Here is a 24,632-nt window from a genome sequence, read left to right on the forward strand (position 1 = left end):
AGGAGAATTAGATATATATTCATATGACATATCAAGAGTTGAAGAAAGCTCTAAAAGAGATGTATACCACTGAAATGGAAACAACCAAGGAAGAGAGTAAAGATGTAATGGGTGTTCCATCCCATTACAAGTAATATACTCTCCAAGATTGAAAGATCATAGTCGAACAACCTATAAGGGAGCTAAGAAAACAGGGTGAGTCCTATGAAGGACCTGAAAATGCAAAGAAGATAGATCTAGCCGAACCAGGAGAAGAGCCTAGACCTACCTACGTTGCAAATGACTTGACAGAAGAAGAAGGAGCTTTTGTTAAGATTACTGAAAGAATATTGAGATTTGGTATTATAAAGATCTCAAGGGTGTTGATCTAGAAATCTATCAACATACCATACCTATGAGAGATGATGCAAAGCCAAGTAGACAATGCCCATATACTTATAACGGAACATTTGCCAGAAAGATCAAGGAAGAGATAGAAAAGCTCAAGGAATTTGAGTTCATTTATGAAATTGAACACACAGAATGGGTGTCTCCAATTGTGGTGGTACCCAAGAAAAATTGAAAATTAAGAGTGTGTGTCAATCTCAAAAAAGTGAATGCAGCCACCATTAGAGATAACTACCCTCTTCCAATCACCGAGCATGTTTTAGAATGAGTTGTAGGAAAAGAAGCTTACATATTCTTAGACGGATTTTATGATATAATCAACTTTTGATTGATCCCAAAGATCAGCGTAAAACTGTCTTTGCACCTGAATAGGGTATTTTTGCCTATAGGGTTATGCCTTTTGGGTTAACTAATGCTCCTACCACCTTCCAAAGATTGATGAGCCATGCTTTCAAAGAATATCTTTGGAATTTCTTGGAAGTATATATGGATTATCTATGTGTACATTCATCAATCCAAGCTGATTGAACATCTCAAAAATGTATTCCAAAAAGTAGACTTTATAGGATTTGCTTAAATCCTGAAAGGTGCACATTTATGGGCAGACAAGGAAAATTCTTGATAGTTTCTAAAAGCGGTATAGCAACCGATATGGATAAAATTCATCTTGTTTAGTTGAATTGCCTAGACCAACAACAGTTAAAGGGGTTTAGGCTTTCATGGGACATTGTGTATATTACAAACAGTTCATTTATATGTATGCTATAATTGTGAAACCCATGTATGGCGTGATTACACTCTTTGTATGGACTGATGAGTGTGAAGAATCCTTCATGAATCTTAAACAAGCTCTCACTTCAGCCTCAATATTGAAAGCACCATATTGGAATTAGATATTCCATATACATGTTGATGCTTCCAATTTTTCCATTGGATGTATATTAGCTCAACCACGAGATGGAAAAATTGATTTTTCTACTATCTCTTATGCTAGTAGATAGTTGAATGTGGCAGAGAAAAACTATACAACCCCCAAAAGAGAAGGATTAGGGATGATCTATGCTATAGAAAAGTATAGACATTACCTATTAGCCAGCAAATTTGTGTTCTTTGTGGACCACCAAGCTTTATTGTACTTGGTCAACAAGCCATGCAACAGAGGAAGAATAATGAGATGGTTCATCATTCTTTTGGAATTTGATTTCAATGTAGTTATAAAAAAGGGCACCACACACCAAAGAGCAGATCATTTGTCAAGGATTATTTCAGGAGAACCACCAAAAGGGGTAGACGATGATCTACCAGATGCATATCTGTTCTCCGTAGAAATGATACTCCGCTGGTTAGAAGATATGGTTTCATTGATGACCATAGCTCAAGTGGATTCTCAAATACCACTTCCTATTACACCATATTATTTGGGTAATTGTCTATGTATCAATTACTAGTTGGAAGACTATACAAAAGAAATTGAGATGGAATATTGATTTTTTGTATTAATCTTGAGGAGAAAACCCAATACCTAAGTCAAGAACACATTACCATAGTAGGACTTCACTTTGCAGAAGATCAAACTATGCAACGGGTCTTGAGACTTGGAGTATTTTGGCCAACCATGAGGAGTGATGTTCACTCGTTTGTGAAAGATTTTCCTCAATGCCAGAAACAAACACCCATACCTAATGTGACATTATTTCAAATATCACTGATTCCTAAGTGGAGGAACTATCTAGTTACTTACTTATTAAGCAGAACATTTCCAGAGGATATGAGTAAACGCCACCAAAGATCTATTGAAAGTGAAGCAAGAGACTATACTCTTATTGGAAACCAACTATATCAAAGAGGAAGGGATCAACATTTGCGTCTCTGTGCAAATGAAGATGAATATATACACACTCTAGAACAAGCACATGCTGGATTAGTTTGAGGTCACTTTTCTAGTGAAACCACCGCTAGAGCAATTTTAATGGTAGGTATATGGTGGCCAACACTTTTTGCAAATGCCAAAGAATATGTTCAAAGGTGTGATGCATGCCAACGAGCAAAAATTCCAACAAGGATAGATAGCATGCATTTAAGACCAATGATTGGGGCTAGAACTTTTGCAAAATGGGGCATAGATTTTGTTGGGCCAATACAATCACCTGCTTATAGAACTCAAGCTCATTATATCATTGTAGCTATAGAATATTTGACCAAGTGGACAAAGACTAAGGCAACCAGGACGAATGATGCTAGAACCATAGCCGCATTCTTGTATGAGAATGTATTCACAAGATATGGACTTCCAATAGAATTTGTTAGTGACAGGGGAATTCATTTCCTCAATGAGGTAATTGAGTATCTACTGAATGAATTTATGGTCATCCATAACAAATCCGCTCCATATTATCCACAAGAAAATGGACAAGCTAAGCATATGAATAAAATTCTTAGCTCAATATAGACTAACGTGGTTAGTGCAGGATGAATTGATTGGGAAATGAATATACATGCCACTCTATGGGCTTATAGAGTTTCATTCAAGACAACTTTGAATGCTACATCCTTTAATCTTGTTTATGGTCTTGGTGCCATACTACCGATAGAATTTCTATTGCCGACACTAAGGGTAGCTAAATATCTTGAGTGGACCAAACATGAATTTTCAGAGAGTCTTGAAGATTTAGGAAAGCTTGATGAGCAAAGGCTAGCAGCTGTAGCTCACATCTATGCACAAAAAAGGAAACAATTTTTTTTTAATTCACATTTAGAAACAAAAATCCTCAAAAAAGGGGACCTAGTTCTAGTCTATTCCCTTAAGCAACACATTCCCAAGTTCAAGAAAAAGGGAAGAGGACCGTTTATCATTGAAGACATATCTCCAAGTGGAGCAATTAAGTTGTCTACTCTAGATGGTGAACCAATGGCTAACTGGATTAGTGGATGCCGATTAAAGAAGTACCATTTTCCACTAACCAATGATTTGCTAGAGAAGATGCATGCAGCAAAGCAGAGAAATATTAAACAACAGTAGGTTATTAATGAATCCCAAGAGGAAGCTCGACTTTGAGTACTCAAGAGGAAAGTTTCTTTCAAAAATCAACAAACACCTATTCCCATCAAACACTTTGGAACCAGATGACAGACTATGGGAATTACAGAATGATAACAATATCAACGGATGATGAATGGTTGAATGGAATGAATCTTTGCATCATGGTACAACTAAAAAATAATAGCACAAATGCATTAGTAGATACTGAAGCTTAACACTAGGTTGGTAATGGGACACTTTTATGTCCTGGGACACTTTTATGTCCTGTGAAGTGACCATTTTTCTTGAATTATGTCAAGAGTTTCAAAATGGATTTTGAGGTGCTATCTATCTAGAAAGTTGTCTCATGAGCTGAAAAAAACTCAACATTTTTTTGGAATATCAATTCCATCTTTAACATTGTCCTTGCACAACATTTCACAACCTAAACTATGTGAAAAAACGGGTCCTGTTTTTGGCTTTTTTCAACCTTTTGCAACTATACCACTCTAGAATTCATGTTTGTGAGGTCTATAATGCTAGAGAACGATCTTTAGTAGTCCTCAACATGTCCTGATGCTTCTAGGGAGAAATAAATATTAAAGTTGTAAGTTATGACCAAATTACAAAAATTGTCAAATCCTGTTTTTTAGCCAATTTTAGCTCTTCTATGATTTTTTTGGTGGATTTCATGATATCGAAATTCATTTTTTATTTTCTATGTCACATATTGTAACATAAAGCTAACATTCCTTGAGTTTTGGGGCACCTAATACCCTATTTTGCATAGTACACAACGATGGTTGATTTTTTCAATTATGGAAGAAAACGAAACATTCTAGTATATCAAGTAGAGCTTTTTTAATATTGTTAGTTTCTTGTGACAACTACATGCATTTTGTAGGTAGTAACCATATCTAGTCATAAGGATCAAATTTGGCTAGATATTGAATAGTTTCTATGGGATTCTACAACTCATAATATTCAACCCAGTTTTTTCATGTTTGCTGTATATAACACTTCATCTTTGTCCCCAAGATTCCCCTTGGTAAGAGATGTATTATTCTTTTGATATTCTCCATGGCTCCTTATGAACATAAAGAACAATAGGGAACTAAGAAAACATGTATATATTATTTGTATTGAACGTGGCTATAGAAACTTTGATGATAGGTTTGCAGAATGGTAAAAATTCAACTTTTTTGTACCTATTTATTTTGGAAAAACAAAAAATAGTGAGTGAGAAGCAATCATATGTTCTCATCACCAACCCATTGAAGTTAACTAGGGAATTTATCTCAAGTCCTACAAAAATCCCTAATCTTATTTTTATGCAACAAAACGTAAGAAATGACTGTTTTGATGAAAATTCACTGGTCCATCAACTTTAGAGGCTTGGTGTGACCAAAAGATGAGAAATTTTACAAGTTTCTTATTTTTTCCATGTTTAGTAGGCCTTGAACTATAACCTCATGAAAGGATTTTACAAAATGAGTGGATCTACTATGGTTTTGGAGGTTTTTTTCAAAACCCTGAAAGGACACTTTTATGTCGTGTTAGGTTACCAACCTAGTGTTAAATGAATGCAATCAATTATTCCACTTACAAGAAAACTACAAATCAATCTTTACCATCAGGAATATCTGCTATCTTGAAAGGATGCAACAAAAACCCAACAACCGCATTAGGAGTAGTCAACCTGAATATGGTAGTACATGGATTCTCATGCCCTCATCAATTTGTATGTGTACCATATGAGCATATAAATGAAACAATGATTCTTGGAATCTCGTGGATGCGGACATACAAGGTAGTACCAGATTGGGACACCAATCAACTCAAGCTATCACTTAAAGGAGGACAAGTCTTAGTTTCAATTGCATAGAGCAAAGAGGAATGGAAAAGAGGTTGCCCACAAAAGAAACCAGGGAGTAATCAATCTACTTCCTCCTCTAGACAAGCAAATGCTACAAGTAGTGTGCAAGGATTCAGGCAAATTTTGGGTACCAAAAGCACAAATCAAGGAAAATCCTTCTCAAATATTGGGTGCCCAAAAACTCATCTACCATACTGAAGAAAGTTTCACATCTGACAACTCCGAGAAAAACATCTTTCAAAAGAGAAACTAGCACTAGACGGGTTTGGAAACCAAAGGAGCATTTATCTTCTCCACAAATTGTAAAGCCAATGAAGTAGTGGAAGGTTAAATCTCAAAGAACTCAACCACAACAGCTCACCAATGGAAAACCAAAATACCAATGGAGAGTTAAATCTCAGCAACTGTCATCATTGATACTTACAGCTTAGGAAACTAGTATGCCAAAGCATCCAGATGGTACAAACAGACAAAGAGCACACAAATTACAAAATTTGCTATTTAGAAAACATCAATAGGAAACCTCAACCACAGAAACCCTTGAGTTAATTACTCAAGACCCAACTCTTGCACACTATACTGGTTTGAATTGCATTGACCTTCAAAGCATGATAGAGCCAACCACGGCTATGGATAGACATGATTGTTCAACGAGGAATCCCTAACCAGGAGCAAATACTTCCGAGCGAGCAGGAAACCGAGAAAATATATACAATAGAAAAGAGCATATCAACATGAACATAGAGTAGCAAAATGAACCGATCATATCTTAAATTTTTTCCAATAAAATAACCATACGCCCACATCTAATTCATTGGTACATACTCAAAAACCTGCTCAAAACCTTAGATATTCTCCCGCACAGCAGGGCTCATCATAGGACCAAAAAACACATAAAGCACAAAACCTTCACACCCAAAGGCACGACTATAGGGGCCATCATAGCTTGACAAAAGCCCCACAACAACGACATACAAAAACTTAACATAGAGCACAAACCTGATCTACTTCTTTATGTTTGGTCGTACTCCATCGAGATCTTGAAAGACCTCTATGTTTGTCAAAGCCGCTTGGTGCATGAACTCATGGGCATGAGAGTCCAAACCCACAACTTGGAGAAACACATAGTATATATGCTTGCATGGCACATATGTTAGCCTCTTGGACTCTCTCTTCTGAAAATCTTTACAAGTGCACCTTGGAAAATCTGATAATGTCACAGAGTATGAAACTCCTTTTGTAGCCCTCTGTGCCAACATAGAAAACATGTGTTTCATTGCACACAATAATAACTTCTTTAATCAATTATGCTACCAAGCATTTCCGCAAATCAATTCTGCTACCAAGCATGTCCCCAAATCAATTCTCGTATGAAATTCCTTTTTTAGTTTGAATCACTACTTGAAAACCTTGCCATCCCTATATCTTGGTCGAAAGGCACTCAAAACTCTATTTGCATCTCAAATCCCCCCATTCAGAACTACACTTCTTGCTCCATGTTTCCGATGAAGCACAAATCCATTAGCTTGTAGTTGTTCTGCATCATATGGTAGAAGATTAGGGTCCTCAATGACACTCCACATGCCTGGTGCAGGTCCGGGTGGTCTCACCACCATGTCATAAAGTTTCCATGCGTGAAAATTACTAGCATTGCAACACCAAACAAAACCCTTTACTATCCCCCCAGGATTTGACCCAGATGAGGGATATTTTCTCCGACCCCAAAAACAAGGTGCTGCAACCCCTCTCTTAATGTCATTAGAGCCTTCATTAATGAATCCTACACATCTCTTTGTTTGATCCTGCAAAATCCCAAAACATGTCATCTTACGTCTTGGTTCAGTTATCCTAATCACCCATACCATCTTTGCAACGTTCACCTCTGGCCAATATTTTGTATTCCCTTGTCCATTTGCATGTATTTTTCCACTAATGTCTTCAATAAGAGTAACAAAATCAGGTCTGTGGCTATCCTCCTCTAGCACAACACCACCATCCACAAAGATTGACCTCTTTTTCTTCACACTCTTGTCCCTACTATATGACCTATTCATCTCTTGACTTTGCAAACCCATTTCTTCCATCAAATAATGAGTAAGATTGACCAATTTTGTAGCACCCAAAGCAGTGGACGATTGATTAAAGAATCTTTGGGCAAGGTCTTGTATACCTCGACCATTGCATGTCTTTGCACCTTTTAGGTAAGCATTATACTTAACACTCTGTAGCACTGCCATTGCCATGTCTACTCCTGCAGCTTCATACAAACTAATTTTTTCTTTGAAACCAAAGCATGCTCGCATGTTTGCTCTCAGACAAGCTAGTGTTAGGGATAAAAATGGTAGACTCATCTTGCATAACAAATCGTCCTCCCCAATGGCAAGTTTCCTCTCTTTCTCTCTCCCCCATTCATATATTCAATCGTTGAAGAATCGTCAACTAGAACTTTAATGTCTCTTCACATGTTTTGCACAACCTTAAACATTGCTCTCTCTCTCTCTCTCTCTCTCTCTCTCTCTCTCTCTCTCTCTCTCTCACTTAAATCGATTGTTCAATTAAATTGATTGTTGTCATTTAAATATATTGCATGCCTCCCATGAATGCTAGATATTCAACCCCCCCCCCCCCCCCCCCCCCCCCACACACACACACACAAGAGAGAGGCAAGCTAATCTGCATGAGCCACAACAACAACATAGGGCCCATTTTATCTTTCAGGAAGATAAAATGTTTTATCTTTTAGGAATATCTTTAACATCTCTTGGAATGGTCTTGTCATGGTCAAATCTCTCTCTCTCTCTCTCTCTCTCTCTCTCTCTCACACACACACACACACACACACACACACACACACACACACACACACACACACACACAAAATTTATTTCAAAAATTTGCTCCTTAAATCATTGCATCGAAAGAGGCTCTTAGTATATATCCCACAAAATTTGACTTGTTGGATGCTCTAAGCCTAATCCTACTAACATAACGAAAAGGGAGTTTGCAAAAGGTATTTGTGTTTGTGTCTGAATGCACGTGTACACACATTGTAGGGATGCCATTATAGACTATTCTAAATGATCTTACTTGTAGGTCACTTGGAAAAGGAATCTTTTTTTGATTTTGTGAGAATGTCCCTTTTGATGATAAATCCATCACTAGCAAAGAGCCTACCGGTTGTGACTAGACATCTCACAATCTACCACCGATGAGAACTTACTACCACAGATGGGGGAAGCTGGACATTAGGAAGAGGATGGGTCTAGGAGAGCCTCTATATTTTCCATGATATTATGGAGGTGATTTGACATTTTGAAGAATAGGTTGTTGGGGTAATCCAAACTTGTGGCTTGTGTGGGAAACCTTTCTAGCCACCTAGAAAGGATCAGATGATGACGTGGTCCAATAATAAGAGGACGCAATTGCATTAGCCAATCGTTGTAAAGCACTAAGCCTATTTAAGAGGATTCTCTCCAATGAATCAGTTTGCACATTGAGTCTACTATCATTGGGTTTATGCTCTACCTAACACTCTTGATCTAAGAATTATCTTAAACCTAATTACTCTAGAACCTAATTACTCTAGCCCTAACCCTAAAACCATTGTAAGCTTGAGGATTCACCCTCCATAGCTTGTTGTCTCACCATTGAAGCTTGGAGAGCACGATCTACTCCTTCTCAATTGGTATTGGAGCTAAGATGACACTCTTCATTAGTCATCTCTCTCTCTCTCTCTCTCTCTCTCTCTCTCTCTCTCTCTCTCTCTCTCTCTCTCTCTCTCTCTCTCTCTCTCTCTCTCTCTCTCTCTTTACTAGTGTTACTAGTTAGATTTGGGCATGCTCTTGGCAATACCAATGAACAACTACCCTTCTTAATTAGTGAGCTTGTGATTCATGGCATTCCATTATTGCATATGTGTGTGAAATGTTTTTAATTAGATTGCATTCTCATTATCCCTTTTCTTTTATCAAGCTTGTATTCACAATCGAGCGCTTTCTCCACAAGTCCATGGCCAATTAATGGTTATTACAAGTGAAATTAGCAATTGGATTAATTCCAACATATTTTTGCATCTCATCATGTTCAATTTTTGCACACTTTACATTTCATTGTAACCATCATTGCATTATGAAAGTTGTGTGTATGTGGAGTGCTCTTAGAGGCCATTCCGTAGAGTTCTCAAGGGCCTTAATTGGATGCCATTGGCTCTCCCATTGAAGCTCTCAAATGAGCCCTCCGTGTCAACGTTTTAGCAAAGCCATTCAACACTCAATTTGAGCATGATTAGTTACCTTGATTACTTCTTGAAATAGGTGCTTGTGTGTGTGTGACCATGCTTTCAACTAGCGTTTCTCGCATCACTCTCCCCATCATCAACCTGCTTGAATCATCCATTATTAGATTTATTTACCATTTATTGCATCTATCTCACCCATCAAGTGGATATTTCTCATCAACATAATGGTATCATCAATTACAGGCATGTGCTCCAATCTAGCTCTCGTCAACCCCGGACCCTACTCTACGATACCATCGATGTCCTTACTCAGCTCTTGGCCCACACATTGAATACATCACCACCTACTAGCATCTGCACTTTCTCACCCTTGATCTCCTACTTGCCCAACTGTCTTGTTCTCCATTGTTATGTATCTTTACCTTCTCCTTTTGAGGCGGCTTGGAGCCTTTCCACGGTAAGCTCAATTTGTGGCTTGTGTGGGAAACACCTCTAGCCACCTAGGAAGGATTAGATGATGACATGGTCCAATCACAAGAGGATGCAATTACACTAGAAAATGGTTATAAAGCAGTAAGCCTATTAAAGAGGCTTCTCTCTAATGACTCATTTTGCATTTTGAGACTAGTATCACTCTGTCTATGCTCTACATAACACTCTTGCTCTAAGAACTAGCTCAAACCTAATTACTCTAACCATAGCCCCAACACCATGGTGATCTTGAGGCTTCACCCTCCATTGCTTGCTAGCTCACCACCATTGAAGCTTGGAGAGTGCGGTCCTCTCCTTTTCATAGGTGTACACCATGTGTGCAAGAATGGTGGGTGTTTAAGAGAGGTGTAGGAGTGGTTGAGGGATACACTTCCCCCCCCCCCCCCCCCCCCCCCCAAAAAAAAGGAGATGAAATTGTTTATGATTTTGGCCATCCATAACTTCTACACATAATCTCTAATTTGAGCGGAGATTATAGATCTATGATCTACATGCTGATCTCTTTCCATATATATTCTATATGCGATGGTTTTACCCACTAGGTTTTAAATTTCATTTTAGGGGAAAATTTTTCATTCAAATAAACTAGCCATTTTATATGTTTGAATTCAAAAATTGTCCTTTGATTCCTTTCTTAATAGTAAAGGTTTGACTCCCTTAAGCAACCAATAAAGAGGACTCCTGAACCCATTATCTTTCTAATGAGACTCCATCATGATATATCCCCCTTCTGCCACCAAGAGAAAATATGCCCCCAACCTCCAAGGTGAGAAGAAGCCAGACAATTGCTGGAACATGTGGAAACTTGAAATTGGATCCACTAAAATAAGAACTAGTAGCAAGATGTTGATGGGAGCTACCCCAACTTAAGATGTCTGCCAAGGAACTTTTAAGGGGAACCTAGCCACTGCAAAAAATTTCTCATGCCACAAATTATTCCGCTACCGTCACCAAGGGCACCATCTTAAACAAGAAGTCTAAAGAGTCCTCAATCCTTGGAGCTAGAAATTTGTTCTTCATTGTCATCTTGTTTAATGCATGATAGTCTACACATATTTTGTGTGTACCATCCTTTTTGTGCACTAATACGATAGGAGAAAAAAATGGTGAAGAGCTAGGTCTTACCATTCCTTTTTGCACAAGTTCATTAACTTGTGACATACTCTCCTCTTGTTGAGCTAGTCAGACTTGATAAGGAGGCTTGTTATAAGGAGAGATTCCTACTATGAGCTTAATACTATGATTGTCATCCACCCTTCTAGGAGGTAATGCTCTTGGGATGTCATCGATAAAAATATCAGCATGTTCATTAGAAATGAATGAAAATCACTTACTAATGGACCATTAATAGAGTCAACACATTATTGTGATGAACCATTAGAAGAGTCAACATTATTTTTAAGAACATCCTTGACAAATATCATGTAAGCATAAGTAGAACTCTTTATTGATTTGTCAAAGGAGTCACGAGATACAATGGGAATGGTGCACCCCTTCTCATTGACTCGTAGAGTGATGCCTCTATCCTTGAGTTGAAATGCTACCAACTTCTCTAGAGATTTGATGGAAGTAGCCATACGATCAAACCATGGTGCTCTAAGAAACACATCATCATTCTCGAGTGGAGAGATGAGAAAATCCTCTTTGTCCACATACCCTTGAGCATGAAGCTTGAACTTTCCAATCAAAGGTGCGAATAGAGTCTCTTGGCATTAAAAGGGTCCTTCAAAAGTATGTGTTTGCCCCATCTCATGAGCATGTATCCCTATCTTTAATGCAAATCGGAAAAATATATAATTGTGTGTGGAATCAGAATTAAAGAGGATGAGAGAACCATGTTCTCTTACCTTTTCCCATGCATCATAAGGGACTTCCAACTTCTCTCTTCTTGAACAGATACCATTGCAATTCTTGGAAGTTCTTTCTTTGAAGCTTTTGAGGACATGCGCAATAAGAATGACCTTGTTCATCACATTTAAAAGTCTATTATCCTAACGATAAAGCTCTATATCTTTAAGAGATAATTGATTCTTACCTTGGTAGTGATAGTTGTTTTTTGGCTATCCAAAATTTCCATAGTGAGCTACCTCACCCTACCAAGTTTACCTAAACAGTGTGGCTATCCCTACCTTTTCATTATACATAGGCGTGTGTGAGTTAGGGGACTTTTTCCATATCTCCTTAAAACTCTAAGCTACCTAGTCATTGGGTTAGTTGAGCCAAAAAAGTAAATAAAATTAAAAAATAAAATATATTATGGCCCATTTTTGTGTAAATATCTCATTGTATATAGGATCTAAATATAAGGAATTTTCATAAATATTTTGGTATTTATTTAAATATTTCTACCTAAGTCTACGTTTTTGCCTATGTATGCTATGTACATTGACTCACCATTACCACAATTTTCCATACTCTTTATTACATATAGAAATATTTTCATGCAAGCTTCTCTTATTTTTGGTGTGAATCCACTCCTAGGAAAAAACCTCAAAAAAATACCTTTTACCATCAGTCATTGCCTTTCACTAAACTATTATTTCCTAGAGGTATTTTTTCTTATCTTTTGTAAATAAATATACTTTAATATAAACAAATGAGGGTCTCCTCATTTTATTCCTTATATTTTCATATATCTATTTTTTCCCTTTTATATTTATATATAGCTAACACTATTTTAGATTCCAGGAATCATTTATATACTAACCTGTTTTTTTCTATCATATCCATATACTATATTTATGCATAATCCACAACCATGCATATTTTAAAACTCCTAAGAATCAATAAGGTCATGCTCTTATGCAAGGAGGGGCTCACCTTTGGGGCCATATGCAAATTCAACAAAAGGGGGGACCACTAAAGACTTTTTTGTGAAGAAAAATAGGCATTTTGGTGGGATTTTTTATACCCATCTCCACTCTGAATTTGAAGTGGTGGTTAGAAGACAAAATGTGAAATAAAATCTGAATAATAACCTCAAAGATTTTAATACTTTTTGGAGCTACCACTGGTGAGGTATGATTTTTTTATTGGACCCCAGTTTGCCCACTTTTCTCACAAGTAGCCCATAGTCTTCTCTCACCTCTTTCCACACTTCTACACACACACTCATTACTCTCAATCTCTCGCTCAAACATCCACCTTCCATGGTTTCTCTTACCCTCTTTACCATTAATCTCTCCTCTTAATTAGATAACTCTCATATGAGCTCTACATGTACATACACCATCTCTATGCCTCTCTCTATTATCTCCAAAGTACAATTCCATCTTACCTCTATTCTATATACATAAAATTCAGCATGTAAACCATGCTTAACCTCTACAAATTGAGAGATCTCATCAATCAAATTGCCATTTTCATCGCGATAATCAACCTTGGCGGCGGTGGCATAAAGAAGAGAAGAAGAAGAAGAGGATCGACAGTCATTTTGAGAACCTACACAAATAAGTCCAAAACTTCTTCAAGCTTCACCATCACAAGGATTTCCTCACTTCATTCAATCATCTTATTTCAACCATCCACCTCATTCTATCCATTTTAAACATATTATTAACTTTCTAGTGATTACTAACACTAACCACTAACATACTAACACAAAATAGCCATTGACATAACCATAAAAGACACCTCACCTCAACACATGTTCATAGTAAAACTCTCTCTCTCTCTTTCTTTCTCTTTCTCTCTCTCTCTCTCTCTCTCTCTCTCTCTCTCTCTCTCTCTTTCTTTCTCTTTCTCTCTCTCTCCCTCTCTCCCCCTCCCCCTCCCCTCTCTCTCTCTCTCTCTCTCTCTCTCTCTCTCTCTCTCTCTCTCTCTCTCTCTCTCTCTCCCCCTCCTTTCTTAAAACTTTACTTTCACCTTATCTACCATCAATAATGCTCTTTTTTGAGTCCACATCCATGACTCAAGTAGACAAAGAAGGCCCGCAATGTTTTGATATTAAAAAAAATTCATAATCGTGATTTGTTAGTTTGTAAATTAGGATTTTCAATAATCTTAATAAGCGGTCTCCAACCTATAAATGGTCCCCTCTCCTTCTTGTAAATAACCTCCAATATCGAACACTGCACCCCAACATGCGTGAGGAGAGACTTACACGTAGAAATCACTTTGTGAGCTTCACTTTTGGTGTGAGATAAGCTTTCAAGCTACACATTGCAAGTAAAAGAGTGGAGTTCAAAATCTATAAACCACTATTCTATATGTTCCTACGTCATCAATATATTAAGGTTTGGTGCATCAAAGGCATGATTTGACGTTCAAATCTTCGTCCTCCCACTTGTGCAATACGGTCTGGTGAATTCAAGGTGATTTGTGTATTTTAAATTCTATCATTTGATCTTGTTTGAGAAAGTGTTTTAGTGTGTTTTCATTACTAATTTTGTGTCCATTCTAACAGGGTATTGTGGTCAGAGGTCTCCCACACCCTAAGACAGTGTGTGTGTGTGTGTGTGTGTTGGCAATGTTTAGTATTAATTAAGCATTGAGTTTGTTTTGTACAAGCTCTACGATAGCATCATAACGAACCATCTCCATTTGCAAGTCACAAACAAGGTATTATGCAAGTTTCATTACTCTCTCTCTTCCCTTGCTCTAGCTCTGTCTGCTCCATCTGGTGTGTGTCTTGATGTGAGATTGCTTGTGTGTGTTTTGTGTCGCATCTTCTTGGTTGTGTCAAAATCTCTCATGTGTCCTAGTTCGCATGCTATAACTAGGTGGTGCCCCTATCTTGTTTGGGTTTGGTTATGGGTTTGTTGTTGTGTTGTGCTTGTGGTTGCACCATCCCCAATTGATCAACACGCGAGCATTGAGAGGTGTTTAGAGGTTGCCCCTCTTGTTGCCCACCCCGGACTGCCTCAATTTTGGTGGCCCACTAAGGACTCAACTTGTGTATGTTTTTGTGTAGGATCAACCTTTACAGTAGTCAAGTAGTTTGCATGAATCATGAGAATTTGTATGATTCTTTCATTCTCGTTGAAAGGCAAAATTGTTACTACTAAGTTGCAATTTCCACGAGTAATTCGTAAAATTTTGGGCCCTTTTAGGTTGGCCGAGATAAACGCTTCAGTAAATCCTTTTACATTGCCTCTCATTCGGTACGACCTTAGTTTGGATGTCTATATTTTTGTTTTGTTTTAAGCATTAGGTCATGCATAGACCATGGATAATGGCCCAAGAATAGAGGTTTTCCCCTTTCATTTCACTCCACACATTATAATAAACATTACAATTAGTAGAATGACCTATTATCAACAACGTATGGTGTTCATGTTTGGTGCCCAAAAAGTAAGAGAAATTCTTGCATCACCAAACCCTGTCATCCTACCTGTTGTTGATTATCATAGATCATTTGATGTGCATATTTTATTTTCTTGTAGAGCAGATTGCAATTTAGAAAAAAATATTGTGTAAATATTTTTAAGACAAAAACGTGTGTCACTTTGAAATCAATTCAATGGAAATCCAACGCCAAACTTCTGGATATCCTCTTTTCTTTGGAGAGCCTGTAGAGGATGCATAATTATTTTTTGTGAATTTCAAGATGTCTTGTCGTATCAAGAGGATAGTAACTGATCAAGAACGTGTAGAAATGTTTGAGGTGGTCCTTAGGAAAGATGTTTGCACTTGGTTTGAGTCTTTGCCTGAGGAAGTTAAGGGAAATTACACAGAAGTTTTGAATCGTTTCAAGAGATACTTCTTTAATCCCCAAAACACTCAAAAACTATAGCAAGGCATTGTTTTTCATAAGCAAAAATATTTAGATGACTACTACTTGTATAAGCAAGAGTTTTTACATCTTTGGGCTCTATGGATATGAAATTTTCCTAACCGTGGTGATGTTACAGAATTTCTAAAGAAGGAGAGGTTCATAGCTGGACTCTTTCTTGATCTTAAGGTAAAGGTGGAGGCGGGTGCATCTGCTACCTTTGATGCAGCTGAAACTAGAGCTGTTGAGAAGTATAGAAAATCAAGTGCCGAAGGGGAGAGGTTCCAATATAGAAGGTCCAAGACCCAAGAGAAAATTGCAAGCATCAAGATCCAGAGAGATTCCTGAGGTAACGACTGAAGTGATTGAGAAGTTAAATGAATCTTTAAGCAACCTGTCAATTCACCTTGCACAATCTATAGGTCAAAAGGGACAAGCAAAGAAGTCAGAAGAGCAAGAGCCACCACGACCTAGGAGAGTCTTGCAATGCTAGAATTGCGAAGATTCTGGACATGGGATGTATAATTGTCCTTGGCCCCGTGGGGAGCCAGGGAGACGTAACTTGAATTACCCAGTGATGAATGTAGGTGAAGGAACTAGTCAACAACCAGGGCTTCTACAAAGGCCAAATGGAGCAAGACCACCTCCACGAGGAGTGGAAGGATTTCCACCCTTTGCAAACCCAAATTTTCATGTGTTAGAGGTGAAAAATTAAAAAGAGGTTGACATGGAAGCAAATGGCATTAAGCGTGGACGAGGAAAAGGTAAGGAGAAAGAAGGAGTTACGTCACAAAGCGACCATGGATGAGAAAAGAAAGCGAAGGAGACCAAGGAAGCTAAGAGGACTCGACATCGTATCAACCTCCAAGACTCCCCTTTTGGACATAGTATGGCTCCATACAACTTGTTGGAAGACATGAGAGGAAAGCGTCCTAATATCTCATGTCCTGGATTTCTTGCATTATGTCCACAAGTTAGGAGAGAATTAACAAAGGCAGTTAGCACTAGGAGAAAGTTAAAAGAGAGCATGCATGTTGTAAAAATGGCACAAGCTGAAATATATGAGGATATTACACCTGTGCTAGATTGTTACATCAAAGGAAGATTGGCTAGGAAAGGTCTAGTGGATGCGAATGCACAAATTTGCATCATGACAGAGGGACTCATGCAAAGACTACGCATGCACATCCATGAGACACCTGAAATCAAAGTCAAGATGGCAAACAATAGCAAGGCTAGATACGTAGGCATTTGTAAAAATGTTTTCGAGGAGGCCTTTGGCATTAAGAAGGCAATGGATTTCTATGTTATGTCTACCAAAGGGAATGCTTACCGATTTATCCTAGGAAGACCATGGCTAATGAAAATGCGAGCTTTGCAGGATTGGGAGAGTGGAAAATTAATTTTCAGGAATGACAATCATAAGAAGGTTGTCTTTGACATGAGGAGCAACGTGAAGGAGCTCCATAAAGAATCATCTCAAAGTGAGACGGAAGAAGATTGGACCGATAACACTTCAGAAGAAGAAAGTAGCTGTAGTATTACTGAAGAGGAGTCTTCCATCGAAGTCATGGGAGTAGGGTTTAAGCCAACCAACAAAGAGACCTCTTGTCAAGGTTTGGAGGAGGTATGTTCCCAAGAGAACCGAAATGTGGGAGATGAAGGAATGCTAGAAGGTATGTTGTCTACAACACTTACAAAGGATGAAAGGGAGGATTTCAAAGGTGTGTTAAGAAAATTTACTATGCTTTTTGCTAAAGACTACACCAATGTGCATGGAGTAGATGCTATCTAACACAAGATTGAGTTGAAGCCACAGGCCAGACCTAAGGCTCAAAAGCTCCGAAGGCTAGGAGTCATCAAGGAGCAGGATTTTACTCAAGGAGGTAAGAAAGCTTCTAGCAGCAGGTTTCACTTATCCAGTGGAGAATTCACAGTGGGTCTCTCCCATTGTTGTCACTCCCAAGAAGAACGGAAAGTGGAGGGTGTGTGTGGAGGAAACAAAAAGAGATCACTTTCCCCTCCCATTTCAAAATGAGATACTAAATGAGGTAGTCGGTCATGAGAAGTGCACTGTGTGTGATGGCTACTTGGGTTACTTTCAAATAGGTATTGTGTTGGGGGATCAGTTGAAAACCACCGTCATCACTCCTTGGGGTTGTTATGCTTTTAGAGTCATGCCATTTGTCCTGACAAATGCTCCTACAACTTTCCAACGTTTTATGAACATGGTGTTTCAAGAATTCTTTGAAAAGTAAATTAGGGTGTTTATTGATGATTTCTGCATTTATAGCTCAAAATCATTACATCCACAAAAGGGTAGAAGAAGGTTTTAAGAAACTCTATGACATGGGAGGTCAACTCAACCCCGACAAGTGCCACATAGGTGAGGATGAAGTGATCTTGCTCGGTCACAAGGTTTCCTATAAAGGCATTGAGGTGGATCCTTCAAAGGAAAAGGCCCTTATTGAGCTCGCATCACACAAGAATTTCAAAGAGGTCATATCATTCATTCAAAAGGTGAACATTTTTTGTTAGCTCTAGCATTGGAAAGGAAAAAATTGGTACAATTTTATCACAACAAGATCCCCACAGTACTAGGATGCGACCCATCTACTTTGCTAGTAGGGTCATGAATGCTTTGGAGAGAGACTACACAGAAGCAGAACTCATGATGATTTCTCTCATGTTTGCGGTGAGAAAGTTTAGATCCTACCTGCTACCAAAACCTTTTGTAATTCTCACTGCAGAAATTATTTCAAATGAATCTTAGTACTAGGATCTCGAAGTGGATTATGGAGCTGCAAGAGTTCCAATACTCTTTCAAGGTAGAAGATAGTGTGCGTGCACAATTGGCAGAGATTCTCACTTATAGGTTGCATTAAAAAGAGATTAAGGTGCTTGAAGTAAAGACCCTATCATTGCCACCACCAAAAAGTATTCCTAATGCTTTTACCTTGTTCTCTGATGGATCTTTTCGACAAGCCATAGGAAAAGAAAGGGGAGGGTTAGTGTTGCTCAACCCAAGTGGCGAGGTGGTCATGAAAGAGAAGTTCAATCTACCAGGTTCAACTAGCAACAATGAAGAAGAATACAACACACTACTTCATGGTTTAAAGATGTGCATTGGCTAACGTATACAATGTCTCATGTTAAAGGGAGATGCACTAATCATTGTGAAGCAGATTTTAGGCATTTGGGCATGTAAGAATAAAAGCCTAAGAACAAAATTTCATGCCATTCGTAGGTTGTTTAATCAATCTGAAGAAGTGCAACTATATCATATTCCTAGGAAACAAAATGAAGATGCAAATTTACTTGCACAACAAGCAGTTACATGTGTTAAGGAAAAAGTGCAGGTCATCATGGTGGCAGCAGCTGCCAAGCAACCGAGATACCAGGGATTGGATTCATTGGCTCCCATTATTGGCTACATTCTAGAAGGCGAGTTTCCACAAGACTTCACAAAAGCTCAAAGAGGCGACTCATGAAGAAGGAAAGTTTCTGTCTCTTTCTAGAAGGCTCCCTCCATCAAAGAGGGAAGGATCAAGTGTGCAGAAGAGTACCAACTATCGAGGAAATTCCAACCATTCTAAAAGGTTTGCATGAAGAGTCATGTGGTGGTCATTTTGCCCAAGAATTAACCGTGAAGAAGATTTTTCTTGCTGGGTATGTGTGGCCAAGCTTGCATGTGGATGGCCAACATTGGTGCAAAAGCTGTCACAACTATCAGTTAAATGGAAATAGAATATTGGTACATGGTCCAAAGCAAATCGTGTTTGCAAATGGAACCTTTAAAAAGTGGGGCATTGATGCTATGGGTCCTCTTCCTGGAACAAAAAATGGTAAACTCTACATTCTAGTGGCTGTAGATTACATGACTAGGTGGGTGGAAGCACAAAGTGTGGCAAAGGTAAATGAGAGGACTGTGAGCAAATTTATCTACTACACTCACATATGTTGGAGATTTGGCACACCTTTAGAGATTGTTGCTGACAATGGTCCAGGGTTTAGAAGGGACTTGCTCATAGAAATCTGTGAAAAGCTTCACATTCTACATCGTCACAGTACACCTTACTATCCCCAATCAAATGGTTTGGTAGAAAAATCTAATGGTTTCATTGTAGGAATCATCAAAAAGATGGTGAAAAACAAGACAAATTTGTGGGATGAGTTCTTGGATGGAGCATTGTGGGCATATCGAACCACGTATAGGGAGGCCACAAAGTTTACACCACTTTACTTGATTTATGGTCAAGAGGCTTTGTAGCCTATCGAGCTCAACATCCCAACAATACGGCTTCATGGAAAAGGTGCACAAGATGATCAAGAGGTATGGATGGATCGACTTCTTACATTAGTGGAACTTGAGTGGAAAAGAGAAATAGCTTATGAGTGCTACAAGAGTAAAGATATACAAGTGAAAGAAAAGCTCGACAAGAGACTGAAGGACAAAGGCATCAAGGAAGGAGATCTTGTGCTAAGGTATGACGACTTGATAAGCGTTTTGATTCCAAGTTTGAAACTAGTTGGCAAGGGCCATACATATTCAAGAAGGCTTTCAATTCAAGTTTACTATCAGCTTATGGACTTGAATGGTAAAGAGCACTCCGAGAAGGTAAACGGGTATCGCCTGAAGCCCTATTTAAGTCGCCTTCTACCAAAGGATATACCGAAGAAATGTCAAAGAGCAACTATCTCATGTGAGTTTTGTTGCATGAAGCATGAGTGTAACTTGAGCTAAAATACCAAGGGGCCAAACGATGAAAATCTTGTTACGGACTTAGAAGCACTCTCTTTGGAAAACATGCTTTATGATGGTACATGAATATACCATCATCTTGGGGGAGGGCTAATGATAGCCGTTTTTTTGGCTATCCAAAATTTCCATAGTGAGCTACCTCACCCTACCAAGATCACCTAAACACTGTGGCTATCCCTACCTTTTCATTGTACATAGGCGTGTGTGAGTTAGGAGACTTTTTTCATATCTCTTTAAAACTCTCAGCTAGCTAGTCATTGGATAAGTTGAGCCAAAAAAATAAATAAAATAAAAAAAGTAGAAAATATTATGACCCATTTTTGTGTAAATATTTCATATATAGAGAACTTTCATAATTATTTTGGTATTTATTTAAATATTTCTACCTAGGTGTGCGTTATTTGCCTATGTATGCTATGTACATTGACTCATATTACCACAATTTTTCTTACCATTTCCCACACTCTTTATTCCATATAGAAATATTTTCATGCACGCTTCTCTTTTTTTTTTGTGAATCCACTCCTAGGAAAAAACCTCAAAAAAATTACCTTTTACCATCAGTCATTGCCTTTCACCAAATTCCTATTTCCTAGAGGTATTTTTTCTTATCTCTTGTAAATAAATACATTTCAATGAAAAAAAATGAGGGTCTCCTGATTTGATTCCTTATATTTTCATATATCTCTTTTTTGCATTTTATATTTATAATTCCAGATTCCACGAATTGTTTATATACTAACTTGTTTTTTTCCATCATATCCATATATTATATTTATGCATAATCCACAACCATGCATATTTTCAAACTCCTAATAATCAATTAAGTCAGGCTCTTATGCAAGGAGGGGCTCACCTTTGGAGCCATATGCAAATTCAACAAAAGGGGGGCCATTGAAGACTTTTTTGTGAATAAAAATAGGCATATTGGTGAGATTTTTTATATCCGTCTCCACTCCAAATTTGAAGTAGTGGTTCCACAACAAAATGTGGACCAATAGCTAAATAATCACCTCAAAAATTTTGATAATTTTTAGAGCTACTACCGGTGAGGTATGATTTTCTGATTGGACCCCAATCTGTCCACTTTTCTCACAAGCAGTCTTCTCTCACCTCTTTCCACACTTCTACACACACACACATTCTTCTCGATCCCTCACTCAAACCTGCACCTTCCAAGGTTTCTCTCACCCTCTTCACCATTAACCTCTCCTCTTACTTACATAGCTCTCATATGATCTCTGCATGTACATACACCACCTCTATGCCTCTCTCTATTATCTCCAAAGTACAATTCCATCTTACCCGTTCTCTATATACATAAAATTCAGCATGTAAACCATTCTTAACCTCTACAAATTGAGAGATATCATCAACTGAATTGCCATTTTCATCGCGATAATCAACTTTGGCGACGGTGGCATAAAGAAGAGAAGAAGAAGAGGATCGATAGTCATTTTGAGAACCTACACAAGTAAGTCCAAAACTTCTTCAAGCTTCACCATCACAAGGATTTCCTCACTTCATTCAATCATCTTACTTCAACCATCCACCTCATTTTACCCATTGTAAATATATCATTAACTTTCTAGTGATTACTAACACTAACCACTAACATACTAACACAAAATAGCCATTGACCTAACCATAAAAGACACCTCACCTCAAGACATGTGCATAGTAACTCTCTCTCTCTCTCTCTCTCTCTCTCTCTCTCTCTCTCTCTCTCTCTCTCTCTCTCTCTCCCCTTTCTTAAAACTCTACTTTCACCTTATCTACTATGAATAATGCTCTCTTTTGAGTCCACATCCATGACTCAACCTGACAAAGAAGGCCCGCAACGTTTTGATATTCAAAAAAAATCATAATCCTATTTTTTTAGCTTTTTAATAGGATTTAATAATCTTAACGAGAGGTCTCCGGCCTATAAATAGGCCTCTCGCCTTCTTGTAAACAACATCCAATATCTCACATAGCACCCCAACACTCTATGCGTGAGGAGAGACTTAGGCGTAGCAATCACTTTGTGAGCTTCACTTTTGGTGTAGAGAAGCTTTCAGGCTACACATTGCAAGTGAGAGAGTGCGAGTTCAAAATCTGTAAACCACTATTGTATATGCTTCTTCATCGTCAATATATTGAGTTTTGGTGCATCAAAGGCCTGATTCGACGTTCAAATCTTCGTCCTTCCACTTGTGCAATAGGGTTTGGTGAATTCAAGGTGACTTGTATATTTTAAGTTTCTATCATTTGATCTTGTTTGAGAAAGGTTTTTAGTGTGTTTTCATTGCCAGTTTTATTTCCATTTTAAGAAGGTATTGTGGTGAGAGGTCTCTCACACCCTAAGACAGCATGTGTGTGTTGGAAATATTTAGCATTCACTAAGCCTTGACTTAGTTTTGTACAAGCTCTACAATAGCATCATAACAAACCATCTCCATTTGCAAGTCACAAACCAGGTATTACGCAAGTTCCATTACTCTCTCTCTCTCTCTCTTCCCTTGCTCTAGCTCTCTCTTCTCCATTTGGTGTGTGTCTTGATGTAAGATTGCTTGTGCGTGTTTTGTGTCGCATCTTCTTGGTTGTGTCAAAATCTCTCTTGTGTCTTGGTTTGCATCATATAACTAGGTGGTGTCGTTATCTTGTTTGGGTTTGGCTGTGGGTTTGTTGTTGTGTTGTGCTTGTGGTTGCCACACTCCCAATTGAGCAGCACGAGAGCCTTGCGAGGTTTTTAGAAGTTGCCTCTCTTGTTTGGGTTTGGCTGTGGGTTTGTTGTTCTGTTGTGATTGTGCTTGTGGTTGCCCCAGTCCCAATTGAGCAGCAAAGGAGCCTTGAGAGGTGTTTAGAAGTTGCCTCTCTTGTTTCCTGTCCTAGACTCCCTCAGTAGCTAGATTTGTCTTTAGGCTTCTCAGCTTTGGTAGAAGCACTTCGATCTAAATTTTGTCCTTTGTTCTATGGCTTGTCTCTCCCATTCTCTGGCTTTGAACCCTTGTCCAGATCTTCGAACTTGATGTTGGAGACTACCATTGCATGGGAAATAACCTCCAAAATGGTTCGAGGTCTTTGTGAATTGATATAATTTCTCCAATCTTTAGGGAGCCCAGCATAGAATTGATGGCTCTGCTATGAGAAGTTGATGTGCTTGTATTGTAGCTTTGAAATGTAGATCTTAAAACTTCTCCACATATTTTTACATGTTCTCTCCTTCATCAAGATTTAGGCTTCGCCATGCTGTAAGCACTTGGTGGGAAGCCCCATTAGATAAGAATTGCTTCATGATAGCAACTCGACATGTTTTCCAAGTCTTTGAAGCTTCTCCCTTGGAGCATAGTCTTGTCCACCATTGATGGGCTGAATTTTGGAGATGCATAGCAACATGTAGAAGTTTGGATGACTCCAAAAAAAATTCATCCCCAAAGGCCACACGAAATTGTTGGATAAAGCTTAAAACTTTCTACACATTGCCAAAAGTTTCATCGTAGGAGAGGAAGGTTATGCTGTTACCTCCTTCCTTGAACTTTCTTAGGCAAGATGCTCTCTTCCATGCAGCATGAGAGTGTCGATGGCCTATCCTCTTGTGTGCTTTGGAATAATTGCTATTTGAGTAAGAGAAACTCATAAATCCAAATGAGCTTGACATTGCTAGATGGTTTATTCTTTCTCCATTTCTTTTCAGGCTTCTTCTCACTCTCCCCGGAATGACGAGAAGAATGAGAGCTTGGAGATCTTCTTCCCCCAAAGAGAGGCAATGGTGAGGGAATTCTTTGACGTCTCCTAGGATGTACATGTGCATCAGATGACACAAGTCTATATTCTTTATTCACAGGAGTTTTCCCTCTTGTGTCTTTGTATTTCTTCTTTCCCTTTACTCACATTGAGGGCTTCTTCCCCTTCTTATATAAAATGAGTTCTTTTGCTGAATAGAATTTCCTCTTTTTAAAATCTCTTTACGAGACTTCAAAGGACAATCCTCTTTGGGAGCATGGACAATAATATTCCTTGTTTGTAGTTGTGTTTGGACTACAGCCTGCAAAGCAAGATTTTCCATAGCTTCTTGCTACGAGCAAGAAATTCAATTGCCCAAATTCCATAAGTAATTGCATCATCATTGTGAAAATCCAAACTGGTGAAGTCAATCACTCTCTC

The sequence above is a fragment of the Adiantum capillus-veneris genome, chromosome 29 (genome assembly GCF_014529385.1).
Source record: "Adiantum capillus-veneris isolate H3 chromosome 29, ASM1452938v2, whole genome shotgun sequence".
In the NCBI taxonomy this organism is placed as follows: Eukaryota; Viridiplantae; Streptophyta; class Polypodiopsida; order Polypodiales; family Pteridaceae; genus Adiantum; species Adiantum capillus-veneris.